General features: G+C 64.0%; 1 protein-coding gene across 4 annotated transcripts in view; it reads left to right on the top strand.

Annotated features, from left to right (window-relative positions):
• Positions 1-14,315, top strand: part of SHISAL1 (shisa like 1) — a gene marked incomplete at its 3' end in the record, with an annotated part of 100,862 nt that overhangs the window by 33,019 nt on the left and 53,528 nt on the right. For 2 of the 4 annotated variants that reach the window (XM_080660704.1, XM_080660701.1), the window contains exon 1: positions 8,724-9,217. The exons of the other annotated variants lie outside the window; for them this stretch is intronic. Of the gene's footprint in view, positions 1-8,723; positions 9,218-14,315 lie in introns of those variants that run through there. 4 annotated transcript variants of the gene reach the window in all.

Here is a 14,315-nt window from a genome sequence, read left to right as displayed (position 1 = left end):
GCCGGTGGGACCCAGGCCAGGTTCGGAAGCTCCCGGTGGGGACAGAAGCACAGACAGTGCCACCCTGTGTGCCCAGGGCTGTGACGGGCGGGGAGCCCCGAGGAGATGGCGACCCGGCCTGAGCTCAGAGAAGGCTTCCAGGAGGAAGACACGGGCCTGGGTCCTCGCTGGTGAGAGATGGTCCAGGACGAGGACTTGGAGAGGGTGGGGCGTGGTGGCAGGGAGGGACAGCGCGCTCGGGAAGACGAGACGGAGCAAGCCCATAGCGGCCTGTGGCAGGGCAGGGCTGGGGAGCAGGCGAACCCAGACTCTATCCTGAGGCAGTAGGGAGCCACAGCAGGGTTTGGAGTAGCAGAGTGGGGCTGTCGGATTTGGGTTTCACGCAGAGCCCTGGGTTCCCGTTGGGAGAACGCCCAGTGGGCCAGAGAACGCAGTCAGGAGGCTGGCTGGCTACTGCACACGTCCAGGCGGGAGCCAGTGAGGCGCGGGCAGACAGGGAGGCTAGGAGGCGGGGCTGCGGGGCTGAGCCGGCGACTAGTAAAGATGGTTGCCAAGGGCAGAGTTTGCACACAGATTGGTCCCCCTGTGTCCATGGCCTGGACCTGCCTGCTCTGACACCGTGCTCCAGGTCCTGGGGCAGCGTGGACCGGGTGTTTGTGGGCGTCGGCCCTAGGGACTGTACCCCTGGGAGGCACCAGCAGCCCGTCCACACCCTCCTCCTCCCCGGGGTGCTGATGCTGATGCTCTTCCTCCTTCTCCCTTGATGTGCATGTCCCCAAGCTGGCTCAGGTGTCCTCAAGGAACCCGTCAGCCAGGGGAGCCCTGAACAGGGCCTGCGGGGTGCCCCAGCCCATGGCCACAGGCACCCCCTCACCCTCCTCATCCCAGCCTCGCCCGTCAGGCCCCGAGCGGCCCTCGGAGGTTCTGACTCACCTCAGATGTTGGCCCGCGAGCAGGCTGGGGCCGGCAGGCGGCCAGGCAGGCGGGGCTACCTGGCCAGGGTCATGGGCTCCGCCCTGCCGCCCGGGCCAGGCTGGCTTCCCCACAGCCGGGAGCCTCATCAGCACGGAATTCAGGCAGATGCTGGACCCCACCACCACAGGCTGCCCTCGCCCTGGGCCCAGTGGAAACACGAGATTTTGCAATAATAAAGGTTGCTTCGGGAGGCCAAGCCAAACAGTTTACAACATTCAGAGAGGCCGCTCAGCAAAATCCAAGAAGCCTGGAATTCCTGCCCAGCCACGGCCTGCGCTGTCAAACCCAGACAACCTGCCTCCCCGCGCCTGGCTGAACCCGCAAGAAGCCAGCGCCGGGCTGGGCCTGCCAGCGCCTCACACGGCCTGAGCCGGAGCCCGTCGGGGAACCGAGGCCTGGGGAGTCCCAGCCGGAACTGCTCCCATTCCAGGGCTCTCTGCTCTGTGCCTTGTTGTGTCAAGGTCACGAGCCTGGGCCCAGGGCAGGGGCAGGTTCAAATCCCCGCTCTCCCGCCTCCCAGCTGTGTGGCCCTGGGCAAGTCACTTAACCGCTCTGGGCCTGTTCTGTCAAATAGAAATGCATAGAGGCAAGTCCTAGGATGGTTGTGAGGTTCAGAGAGCCCATTCGAGCTGCCCTGGGGGGGTCAGAGGACCATCGGGCAGAAGCCTGTATGTGCCGGTGAAACTTACATTTAATGAGCCCCTACCACGGGCCCCGCCCAGGGCGGGAGGAGAGAGAAGTCACGCTCCCTGAGCTCAGGAAGCTGTCAGGTTAATTGGAGAGAAAAGGCAGGTGTTGGTCTCAGAGGTTAGAAGACTGGTCCAGGGTCACACAGTTACAAGCACGAGATTCCTCTTCCCGCCTGGGCTGCCTTGCCCGGGGGGTTAAATGACCAGTCTTTAGGGCAGAGCCCCACGCCAGTCCCCCAAGACAGAGCTTCTGAGAAGGGGCCAACCGGGGCAGTAAAGAGAGCCCTCAGATTTCTGCCACCCTCCCCCGCCTGCCCCTCACACGCGGGGTGACCTCAGGCTGGTCCGGGCCCTCTGGGCCCCCTCCCTCAGATTTCTGCCCCCCGCCTGCCCCTCACAAGTGGGGTGACCTCAGGCTGGTCCGTGCCCTCTGGGCCCCCTCCCTCAGATTTCTGCCCCCCCCCCCCCGCCTGCCCCTCACAAGCAGGGTGACCTCAGGCTGGTCTGTGCCCTCTGGGCCCCCTCCCTCAGATTTCTGCCCCCCCCCCCGCCTGCCCCTCACAAGCGGGGTGACCTCAGGCTGGTCCGGGCCCTCTGGGCCCCCTCCCTGCAGCTCCCAGCCCCTCCTCCTGCGTTTTTCCAGGTGTAAATGGGCGCGGGGGGCGTGGGATTGAAGAGGCTGCGCACCCGCCAACGATCCCGATTCCGTTGTTGTTGTTATTACCGCTGGGCCTGGCGAGGGGCGTGCCGGGCTGCGTGGAAATTAGGCCTCTTTGCTTGGGGTGCTGGGCTCAACCTACCAATTTGCATCATATTAATTCTCATCATCGGCGCGCAGGGTTTGAGGCGCGGCGGGGACGTGCAGCCAGCCCACGAGGCCGCCAGCTGCAGCCGGATCCTCACCAGGACGGACACGGGGAAGGGATGCTGTCGCCGTCCGTATGAGCCGAGGCCAGGAGGTGGGGGGAGTGCCCCAGGGCAGACCCAGCTGGGGTCTCCCCCTAACAACCCCTCCGCCCTCCCTCGTGCTGGCGGTGCCTCTCGTGAGCCCAAGCCTGAGGCTGCGGGGTTCAGAAGGAGGAAACCAGTTGGGCCCCGGGCCTCGAGCTGGGAGCTGGAATCCGAGCCTGGGCACGTGGGGGCGACGCCAGGCTCTCCCATTCACCAGGTCTCCCCACCACCTGGAGCAGGTGACAGCGTGGTACCTTTATGCTCCTGGTCTCACCTGCAGCCTTGTGCTGAGACTGGGGGCCAGCGCCTGCCCCATAGGCTGTCATGACATAATCCCCACAATGCCCTGGGAAACGGAGACCAGAGCCTGGCGGGCCTGAGATGCCGGGATGGGGGACAGCGGGCGGAGGAGGAACCTGAGGCTGGAGGAGGCCGAGGACGCACAGAGTCCTGAGACCGGTTTCAGCATTGGGAAGCGCAGTGGGGCCCACCCCCTCCTGGTCCCCGCCGCTCCTCTGCAGCAGCCCCGCCCCGCCCTCCACACAAGGTCCCTCACAGGGACGCCTGCAGGCTCTGAGCCTCGGCCACCGGCCACGGGCAGGCAGGGCTGCCAGGCCACCTTCCAGAGTCTCGGTCTCCATCTCCCCAGGAGCCACACCGGCTGCCGGAGCAGCTGCCCAACGTGGGGCAGGTCCTCGCTGCTGGCTTTCTCCAGACTGACGGGGACCGTGTCTTTCCTTCCCCATCTGGAAGCTTCTGCCGTGTGTGCCACTGGCCAGCATGTCCCCAACGGCCACACGACCAGCTCCAGGGGGCGCGTTCCCAGGAGAAGCACCTGAGAGCTCGCAGGGGCCGTCCTGTGGCCATCACACTCCGGCCTCCCGAGGGACCTGCTCTCCGAGAAAAACTGCCCACAGCGCCGGGGGCGAGGCCGCTTGTGGGGAGGGGGGGGCGGGGTCAAAACAGGGAGGGCCTTGAATGCCACGGCAGGGTCTCAGGTGCCTGCTGAAGGAGGGTCAGGGTGATGCTGGCGAAGACCACCCCAGGGTCTGCTGTGGGAGGGATGGGCCGTAAGGATCTCCTCCCCATAGAAGAGGAAGTGGCATGAGGGTGCTGGTTTTTCTCTTGCCACCCAACAAATGTAGCGGATTCCAAGAGCGGCCATGTCTTACCTCGCAGTGCTGTGGTCAGAGGCCGGGGGGCTCGGCAAGTTCTCAGGCACCAGCCAGCTGGGCTCCTGTGCCTCTCCAGGCCCCTCCAGGGTGCTGGCAGCACGCAGTTCCTGGTGGCTGCAGGACTGAGGTCCCCATTCCATCCTGGGTGTTGGTTGGGGGCTGCTTTTACCGCCTTAGCCTGCCACCCCCCCCCCCATCTCAGCACCAGCCTGCCTCCTGGGGAACCCCTCCTCACCCTGGCCTCTCCAACCCCCTCTTCTGCTGCCCCCTGGAGAAAAGGCTGCTTTTAAAGGCCCCGTGTGGCTAGGTCAGGGGCGCAGGGAAACCGCTCTTAAGGTCAACTGAAAAGTCAGCTCGTTACACCTGCAAAGGCCCCTTTCACTGACTGCAGCCTCAGGGTGACGCCGAGGGCAAGGTCCGGGTTTGCTTGTGCACTTCTGATGCTGTTCTCACCTGTGGCCCGGAGGGAGGCGGGGGGGGGGGGGCGGGGGGGTCAGGGAGGAGGCGGCTCAGCGAGGCCCTGGCTGCGGGGAGAGGCTTCCGGGACCCAGCGACCAGCTCATGGTGTCTAGTCTCCCAGACCCCAGAGCTGATGAAAAACCAGCAGCCGCAGCAAGGCTTCCGCGCCCTGAGCATCTGTGTGCCTGGCTCCGGGCAGGCAAGACCCAGACCTTACAGAGAAGCAAGCAGGCTGAGAGCACGCACCGGGCCACAGGGGGGGCGGGGACCGAGCTCGCTGCTCTGGCTCCAGAGCCCTAACCACTGGCCTGCCCTGCTGCCCACGTGACCTGGCCCTGCAGCCACGGGGAGGCTCTGGCTTTGCTGTAGGCGCGCAGGAGCCACCGGGGAACAGAGTGGCCAGGACCTGACCGGCCTCACCCTCCGGGGGGCGGGCTGCTGGCGGGCTCCTCCCGCCCTCAGAGCTCTGGGCCTCTCCCCAGCTCAGGGCCTCTTTCCTGGGGCAAACGAGGGGGGCAAGTGGCTGCTACTTCGTCCCTGTTGGGTGGGTAAGGAAACGGGCTCTGAGAGGTGAGCGGCTTGCCCACCACCCACCCACACCCCCAAAGAGGGACCAGCCGCCCATGGGCCAGGGCACGGTCCACACCCCGCTTGGCCGCAGCCTCGATGGGTGTCCTGGGGAGTTTCAAACCTCTCAGTCCTGTTCCTTACGCCTTGAATTTGGGAAGTGGGGGGCTTGGGGTTGGAACCCTAAGACTTTGAAGACGGAGAAGAAGAGACTTAGGGGTCCTGGGGAGGGTGGATGGCTCCCCGAAGAGGGTGGGGGAGGGGAGAAGCTGACACGGAGGCTGGAGGCCAGTTTGGTGACCCCGGCCCCACGCCCGCCCAGGGTCTCGGCCTCCAAATGCCTCCCCGCTGCCCGCCTGCCCTCCCGCAGAAGCTGGGGGCCTGGGCTGTGGCAGAAGGCCTCCTGCCCCCAACTTCTAATTAAATGGCCGTGATTTTGACGTGGCAGGTGATCTTCTCGGGAAGCCGGGCTTTAAATTTAGCTCCCTCCGCAGCCAGCGCTTTGAAAGGCTGCTCTCCACCGGAGAGAAGGAGTGTGAGTCATCGGCCAGGCCGCCCTCCCCCCCAGGCGCCGCCCCACCCCCACCCTGGGAGCAGCGGGGATTGCGGGGGAGCAGCCTCCCGAAGGCAGGGAATAGTAAACAGGCACGGATTAAAGGCGCGTGGACGGAGCGGTAACAGTTCCCATGGTGGTCTGTGTGATTGCCTGCCCCCCACCACCTCTCTCCCCACTTGTCTCTTCCCCTCCTCCCACCCCTCCCCCTCTGCCCCTCACTCCCCCTCCTCCAGCCCAGCCCAGACTGGAGACAACAAATACTCGCTGAAGGGTCCATGGCGCCAGGGCACTGGCTTGTCACACCCCTGCCCCCCAGCGCCTGCCTCGTGCCGCTCCGCGCTGCATAGGGTGGGGATGGAGGCTGCGCCCCACCCGAGAGCTACCTCCTGTCGGAATCCCTGGGGCCTGGATGCTTCCTGTCCAGCCAGGAGACGAAGGGAGCTTTGCGGGTGTGACTAAGAAGGATCTGGAGATGGGAGATTATCCTGGATTATCGGGGTGACACAGGTGTCCTGAGGGGGGCCACGGGGTTCCTGCACACAGACAGGTGGCCACATGCAGACGGGACAGAGACAGGAAGGCGCCGCCCTGGACGGTCGGAGTGACCACAAGTCAAGGATGCCCGCGGCCATCGGGAGCTGGGATTCTCCCCTCGAACCTCCAAGGGAGGTGGCCCTGCTGACACCTCGACGTCAGCCCAGTGGGACCGATTTTGGGGTTTCTCTAAGACCATGCATGCATGTGTGTTTTTTAAAAATATATTTTATTGATTTTTTACAGAGAGGAAGGGAGAAGGAGAGAGAGTCAGAAACATCGATGAGAGAGAAACATCGATCAGCTGCCTCCTGCACACCCCCTACTGGGGATGTGCCCGCAACCAAGGTACATGCCCTTGACCGGAATCGAACCTGGGACCCTTCAGTCCGCAGGCCGACGCTCTATCCACTGAGCCAAACCGGTCAGGGCGCATGCGTGTTGTTTTAGCCACCATGTTTGTGATCATTGGTTACAGCAGCCACAGGAAACCAGAGCACAGGGGCTGGGAGGGGCCTGAACTTGCCCTCGGTCACACGGCTGGTGGGGGCCAAGCTGAGGTTAAACCCAAGTCTGACCAGTCCCCAAGTCCACGCTCTCTCCTGCCCACCCCGTGACCTTCTGGAAGAACAGAAGGGACACTGATGCAGATCAAACACCTATTTAGTGCCAGGGTGCGTTTATTTCAGGGTAAGCAGCAGGACCGGTTCCTGTCTGATACCGCCTCACCTTTAACCCGCAGGCTGACCCTCTGAGGCGGGTGGGATCACTCCCATTTTGTGGATGAGGAAACTGAGGCTCAGGGGGGCAAAGTAGCTTTGTCCAGGTGAAGGGCTGGCTGCAGGGCAGGGGGAGGTGCGGGGTGTTGGGAGCACAGCGAGGGCAGCCAGCCAGCACACAGCAGGTGCGTGGTGGAGGTGTGCCGAGCCCACGGAGGTGGGCTGCGCTCAGGGCACGTGGCTGCAGAGGAGGCTGGCAAGGCGGCTGGGCTGAGCGGGCACAGGGCCTCGGGCGCCAGGAGGGTGCCTGTGCTTCAGCTGTGGAGAATGGGTGTGACAGAGGTCTAGCATCCCCAGTGTCACCCACCCAGGCTGTGAGCGTCTTCGGACGTGAGCTCGCTCTCATCTCTGGGTGTCCAGGATGGACATGGAGCCCTGCTGGGCGGTGTGAGGGAGGTGGGGGGGAGGCTCTCCTCATTGGGGAGGTTTTCAACCCGCTCTGAATGCACACACAGGCACACATGGGGACACACACACACACACACACACACACCACAAACAGCACACCCATCCCATACATACACCATACACCCATGTGCACCCCAGCCTCGAAGACCCCAAGCACCTGCTCAAACCATATCCATGGGAGGGAGAAGGGGCATGAATTCCTGGGTTGCAGATGGGAAACGGAGGCACCCCAGAGCTGCAGGCTTCCTGCAGGGGGCACCCTGGCACTGTGTCCTCCCTCACCCTCCAGGGAGGTGCCTCAGCCACTGGTCTGGACCCCAGTCCCATCAGCAGCGGCATCTTGAAGGAGACAGGCCTGTCCTGAAGGGCTGTCTTGGTGAGGATGGAGGCGCTCCAACCAAGTGCTGGCACCTGGGGGTGAGTCGCAGGCGTGGGGCCTGGGCTTGAGGGTCAGCGGGTCTGAGCTGGAGTCCTGGTTCTGCTCCTCGCTGGCTGTGTGGCTCAGGGCAGGTGCCCTAACCTCTCTGAGCCCCCGTTGCCCCATCTGTAACATGGGAGGACCCACCCAGTGCTGTGGTGAGGAATAAATAAAACGAAGGATATAAAGGGCTCAGCCCAGTTCCCCGTGAAATGAAGCGGGTCCAGCGCAGTGAGAGACGGGGTCTGGGGGCGGGGAACTGGCCTGCCCTCCAGAGCACTCAAACCCCCCCTCCCGGCCCTCCCCAAAGGCGATCTCTCTGTGGGGTCCTCGAGGAGACTACCATGTGCCCCCACATGACCTTCTTTGCCCCAGGAGGTCACTGGGTCAGGAACAGAGGAAGATGGGGAAACTGAGGCTTACTGAGGTTGGCTCACTGGCCTGAGGCCACACACAGTCTAGCACAGCCTTGGCCTGCAGGTGAGGGGTGAAATGGGGGCCCACGGGAATAGGGGGCTGCGGGAGGAGAGGAAAAGGAAGCTGGAACAGGAGAGGGGCCAAGCAGTAGTCTTGGTCAGAGAAGCTGTGCTTTTCCTAGGAAAGTGGACAGAGGCTCTGCCTGATGAGATCCTCACACCCAACCCGACCCTGACACTGACCCCTGGCAGTGGCCTCCAGCAGGTCTGGCTACAGGGAAGGTCTGGCTTGAGCTGGGAAGGCACTGCGGGAGGGCCCTCCTGGGCCAGGTGCAGGAGGGGCTGGGAGAGCCTGGAGTCCAGTCTCACTCAGGGCTGGGGAGCAACCAGGAGGGAGCAGGTGAGGATGCCATAGGCCTGGGGGACGAAATCAGAGCCAGGTGCGGGGAGAGGAGAGAAAGGAGGGAGGGAGAAAGGAACAAAGGAGAGAGAAAGGAACAGAGCAGAGGAAGGAAAGCGGGAGGAAAGAAGGAAAAGCAGGAAGGAAGGAGTGGAAGGAGTGAAAGGGCAGGGAGGAAAAAATGCTGGGAAGGAAGGAAGGAAGGAAGGAAGGAAGGAAGGAAGGAAGGAAGGAAGGAATCGCCAAAGGAACATCAAGAGAAGCACCAGGGTGGAGCGCGCGCGCGAGGGGAAGAAAAGAGATTGCGAAAGGAAAAAATGAGAAGAGAGAGAGAGAGAGAGAGAGAGAGAGAGAGAGAGAGAGAGGCCGCCGAGGGCGCAGGAGAGAGGGGGAGCTCCGCGCGGCAGGGCGGCCGGCTGGGAGCCACGAGCTGGGAGAGGGGGCAGCAGAGAGGGCGCGAGCGAGAGAACGACGAGCGGCAAAGAGTGAAGTGGCGGCGGCGGCGGCGGCGAGCGCGGGGCCCGACGAGCATGAGCGCGGCAGCGGCGGGCGCGGCGCGGGGAGCAGGGCCGGCGGGTGGGCAGGCGGCTCGGACCGCACTGTAGCCGCGGGCGGGCGAAGGGGCATGCGGCCGGCGGCCGGACCACCAGCCGGAGCCCCAGCCCGAGCCCGTTCCCCAGCGCCGCGCCGCGCCCCGCGCGCCTAGGAGCGGGCACCTTCCCTGCGCCCGCCCGGAGCCCCCGCGTCCCCCCAGCCCCTGGAGTCTGGACAACTGTTGCGGCGAACGCGGCACGGCGGGGGCGTGGGTGGCCCCGGCCCCAGCAGGAGGCTTAGCCCCGCAGGCGCGGCTCCAGGCGGCGGAGCAAGGAGCGAGCGGCGGCGGGCACGAGGTGAGCCGCGCCCCGGGCGGCCGGGCGGGGGCTACGCGGGGGGAAGGTGCGCCCGGGCCGGGGTCCCCGCGCTTTGGGAAAGGGGCCGGGGGGCGGAGCTCCTGGCGGAGGAGGGTTCCGGCGAGTTGGGGGCGGGGTCTTCGGCGCCCAGGCTCCGGAGAAGGGGTGCGGGCGCCCGCAGCCGGCGGGAGGAGTGGGCGCCCGGGGAGAGGCCGGGTCGGTGCGTTGAGATCAGGGTGCTGTGAAAAGGAGCTGGGGACGCCCCGGGGGAGAAACTGGGGGCAGGAGCCGTGTCGGGCAGTCGGTGCCCAAACATTGGGATCCGCGCCAGGGCTCCCGAGGTCGGGGTCGCTGAACCCTGGAGAGGACGGGCCGGGGTGGAGAAGCAGTTCGGGGCGCAGGGTACCAGGACGCGGCTGCTGGGGCTGGAATCCGCGTCCGAGGCAGGACCGGAGTCCGAGGACCCAGTCCGGGAGCGCAGCGAGCTGGGAGCCCCTGGCGCGCCGGGAGCCCCGTGCGCGCCTGACAGGGTTCCGGAGCCTCGCTGGAGACCCGGCCGGTTCCGGGGTCCCAGGGCGGGCGACCAGGAAGGCTCTTCTAAGTGCGTGCCCCTCGCTGTCCGCCTGTCGCGTGGCCCCAGCGGAGCTGCCGCCGCCGTCTCCCGGGACCGACTCCGTATTGATTCGGTGCCTGGGGCCCGGTGGCCGGCAGCGGCCTCGGAAGCTCATTAGCTCCCGCGGTTGCCATGGCAACGAGACCCCACGCGTCTTCAGGTTATATTTATTCTAATTATTATTATAATTATTAGTATTTGTTACTCGGCCAGAGGAAACAAGAGAGGAAGGGGACAGCCAGTGCGTCCTGGCGCCTCCAACTGTCATGTTTCCGCAGAGCCAGTGCCAGTTGTTGGGGCCATAGTGTCCCTGGGTTGGAGTCAGGTTCTCAATGTGGGTGGCCTGGCGGCACCCCTGGGCGGTGGGGCCGGGAAGGGGGCGGGGAGTTATGTAATTGCCTCTGTGTCTGCCCTGCCCTGCCGCTCGGCCTCTCTGATCCTTTGCCTGAGCCATGGCTCCTGCCCAGGGAACCCCGACAGGGATGCGAAGACAAGAGCAGCTGGGTGACCTTGAGCCGGGAGCTTGACCTCTCTGAGCCTCTGTTTCCCCATCTGTAAAGTGGCCTGGGAGCCAACCCCACCTCCGAAGGTTGCTGCGAGGTCACGAGGAAGCGCGGAGAGGTCGGTGCTGCTGGCTGTGCGGCCCCAGGCGCTGCCCGCACTGCTCTCTCGGCCTCTTTCCTCGTGTTTAGGAGGAGGGTTGGCCCCTGCGTGTCTCAGGCGTCCTTGGCCACTGGTGTCCGGTGACTCTCACTCTGCCTGGGACGGAATACGGTGCGGCCAGCCCGTCAGGCCCCACTCAGACCCAGGCCAGGCAGCTCCTCGTGGTCCCTCGTTCCCTCCCTTGACAGGTGGTCTGAGTGTGGCCCGGAAGCGGCAGCCGGGCCGAACATGCTATTTAAAACCCGAATCAGAATAGCCCTCGAGTCCCAGTGCCAGCCCAGGACAATCCCCACGATGGTCAGGGTTGCCCAGAATGGGGGGTACCACCTCCCCTGCCCCCTGGATATGTGACAGCTCGGGACAGGGCACCTCCCTGACAGCAGTCACCTCTCCAGGGAGGCCGCTTGCTGTGCCTCCTGGCTGCGGTGGAGTGTGGAATAAAAAGTGCCAGAAAGTTCCATGCAGCTGGGGCACTGCCCCTCACAGCTCAGGCGAGAGCCCGGGGGTGGGGTGGGGGTGGGGTTCTGCCTGATTCTTTAATGTCACCATCGCACGGAATTCCTGGCTCTGTCGCAGGCATCTGGGAAGTGTTGGACCACCTTCCTGGGAGGTGAGGGGAAGCTGTTTGGCTTAGAGCTGTGTGTGTGTGTGTGTGTGTGTGTGAATGTATGTTCGAGAATGTGTGTGTGTGTAATGTGTGTCCCACCCCCACTCTCTCAGGCCACCAGCCTGGAGCTTATGGGGCAGCGGGACCGGACAGGAGGGGTGGGGGAGAGCCCGTGCTGCCCAGACCTTTATGAGTGAGAGAGAAAGGGATAAGGCCCACCCCAGGGACATCAGGAGGCCGCTGAGAGCCACCCCCTTGGTCATCCACCGTCCGTCCGGCCATCCATCCATCCCTCCCTCACTCCCCTTCAACCAGCACAGCAAACCCCCAAGTCGGCCACGGAAGGCATTACCTCTGCCCTTGGCAGCTCTTCAGAACATGGCCCCCCCACAAGTCAGTGGGGTTGGAGCTCTGCCTCGGGGAGCCAAGGAGGTGGGGGTGCAGGTGGGGTGCACCTGCCCAGAAAGCCTGAGGAGGGGTTGGCGGGGGCGCCTGGCCCAGAAGCAGGCATGTATCTGCCGGAAGAAGGGGGGGCAGAAGGTGTGCTCACAGAGACCCTCTGTGGGCAAAGATGCAGACAGCAGGGTGGAGGGAGGGAGGGATGTGCAGAGGGTGGGGGCTGGGAGGTGGGAGGGGGTGGGGTGAGGTTGCTGGCCGAGAGAGCAGGGGGAGATGGTGCAGCTGGAGGAGGGCCGTGGTAAGGGCTCAGACAGCAGGGGTGGGGAGGGAGGGGGAGGATGGTCAGGCTTGGAGCTTGGGTGGGAGCTCACAGGTGGGTGGGCAGAGGGAGGGGTAGTTTGGACAAGATGAGTCTGTTTCCAACTCTAAGACAAGCAAACTCTGGCCAGCCCCTCCTCCCTTCCCACTGTGCTGTGGGAGGCACAGCCTCCGGGCCAGGTCGGTGGCTTCTGGGTGGGGGGGGAGGTGGCCGGTGCACCCAGATCTAATAGCTGGCTTCCCTGACTGCACCTCCGTGGCCATAGGACTGCACTTGACAGTACCCCACTGGGTACCAGGCCCTGTGCCGAACCAGCACGGAGCCCACATCTCATTAGTCCTCGCGCCGACCCTGCAAGCTGGCCGCTGTCCATCCTGTTGTACAGACGAGAAAACAGGCTCACGGAGGTTAGCAATAGCCCAGCGAAGGCACACCTAACCACTGCACCACACAGCCCGGAGCCGGGCCAGTGCCTGGTGCCGATCAGGGTGGCTCCTTAGACACAGGGCAGTGAGCCCCTGCAGGTCAGGATCTGGAGTCTCACATCCCAGTCGCTGTCCTGTGCATCAGCTCCGACGGGTTCAGGTGGCCCGTCTCACACTCGATGAAAGGGATCCCTCTCTTCTTGGGGACACTCTACCCCTTTTCACTCAGCCTCTGTTGCCTTACCTTCTCCCTGGCTGAGTCACACAGAAGGTACGCATTGCCCTTAGAGTGAACCAAGAACCCCCCCCCCCCCCAAGAGGCTTGCTGCTCTTTCTAGAACAGGGGTGGGCAAACTTTCTGACTCGAGGGCCACCATGGGTTCTTCAACTGGACCGGAGGGCCGGAACAAAAGCATGGATGGAGTGTTTGTGTGAACTAATATAAATTCAAAGTAAAGGAGCGGAGGGGAGAGCAAGAGAACCGGATAGAACAGCCGGATCCGGCCCGCCGGCCGTAGTTTGCCCAAGGCTGTTCTAGAAGTTACTGGAACAACAGTTCACCCCTAAGAACAGCGGGGTCTTGTTTCCTAAACGCCCTGCATGGGGCCTGGCCGGCAGGAAGTCCCATCTCCTCCTCCTCACCCCCCTCTCCCCTGCCTTCCTCCGGCACATGCGTTCCTGACCCCTTCTCCCTGGGTGACCCACTGGGGTCAGACCTGCCCCTGGGGAGCTCCTCGCCCAGATAGGACCAGGGCTTGGGCTGTTTGATGACTGACTTGGCACCTGCCTCTGAGCAGCCCCTCCTCCCTCTTCTCCTTGGCTGTGACCAGGCTGGGAACTTGGGGGCGTCCTTGCCCTCTGGGCCTGGGTTTTGCGCTCAGCACCGCGGGGCCATGGGTTGTGGTGGGGAGGTGTAGTGGGGTTTTCAGCATGGGAGCCCCACTCTCCATAGCTTATAGTTGGGGGGGCAAAGACAGGGACCCCAGCGTGTGAGAGGCCTGTGCGCTGTGCTGTGATGGCGAGGGGCCCAGAAGCAGCTGCTGTAAGGCCTCGGAGGGAGCCTGAAGCTTGTCTGCTGGCCCACATACAGGTGGGGACCCTGAGGCCCAGAGCCCCGGGTGCCCTGCTCAAGGTCACAGTGAGTAGGGCGTCCTGGGAGGCCAAGATGGTCACTGATAGGGTGCCGACCCGATGGGCACTGGTTGTCTGGAGCCGCTGAGGCGGCTGCCGGGAGTGGGGGGAGGGGCGCGCACACTCCTTGGACAGTGGAATTTGCACGAAAGCTCTCCCTCCAGAAACCAGGCTTCAGAGTCGCCCTGCCCTGGCCGTCCAAGTGGAAAAGCAGAAGCCAGATGAGATGCAAATGCCTCCCTTCCCAGATCTCCCCACGTCAGACATGAATGGAGCGGCCGCTGCCCCTGTTCGGACAGCCTGCTCCCCTCCCTCCCCGCCCCCCCCCCCCCCCCCCCGCTGGGGCGCACACGCCCCGCACCGCCCTTCTGTCCGCACGCACAGCCACCTCCGCAGATGCACGCACTCGCCTCCCAGAAATTAAGAAACAATGCACGGGTTTCCCAAATCACACCCATTTAACACTGAATTCAGTTCTGGAAGCTCTAACAGAGCCCTGGGAGGGAAAATAAAAAAATTTTTTTGGTTCACACTTCCCTGGAAAATGAGACAAACCGTGATCTTTCAAAGCCCGGCTCCATAATCTGATTATTCCTCCCTGGCAAGCCCCAGGGAGGTGCCCACGGCGGGGGCGGGCGCGGGAGTGCTGGCTCTGCCGGGCTGTGAGAGGTGCACTGGGAAACTGGGCTGGGAAAGTTTGTCTCCTGCGCCAGGTCCGTGGTGCCAAAGCTCCGAGCAGCATAATGGGCTGAAAATAAAGTGCCGCTCTCTTAGATATCGGCACAAATTAAAAATAAAGGCGAATTCCTTCCAGTGCGCGCATCTCTTCCCGGCTCCCTGAGGGTCACAGAGACCACGGCGATCTGCTTTCACTTTGGGCTCCTGCCCTTGGTTGGAGCATCTTCTGTGTGCAGCTGGATTTACAGAGCCACCGAAACGGC

This window comes from Plecotus auritus (genome assembly GCF_963455305.1).
Source record: "Plecotus auritus genome assembly, chromosome: 3".
NCBI lineage: Eukaryota > Metazoa > Chordata > Mammalia > Chiroptera > Vespertilionidae > Plecotus > Plecotus auritus.
Note: the sequence above shows the minus strand (reverse complement) of the source record. Positions and strands in the feature narration are given on the sequence as shown.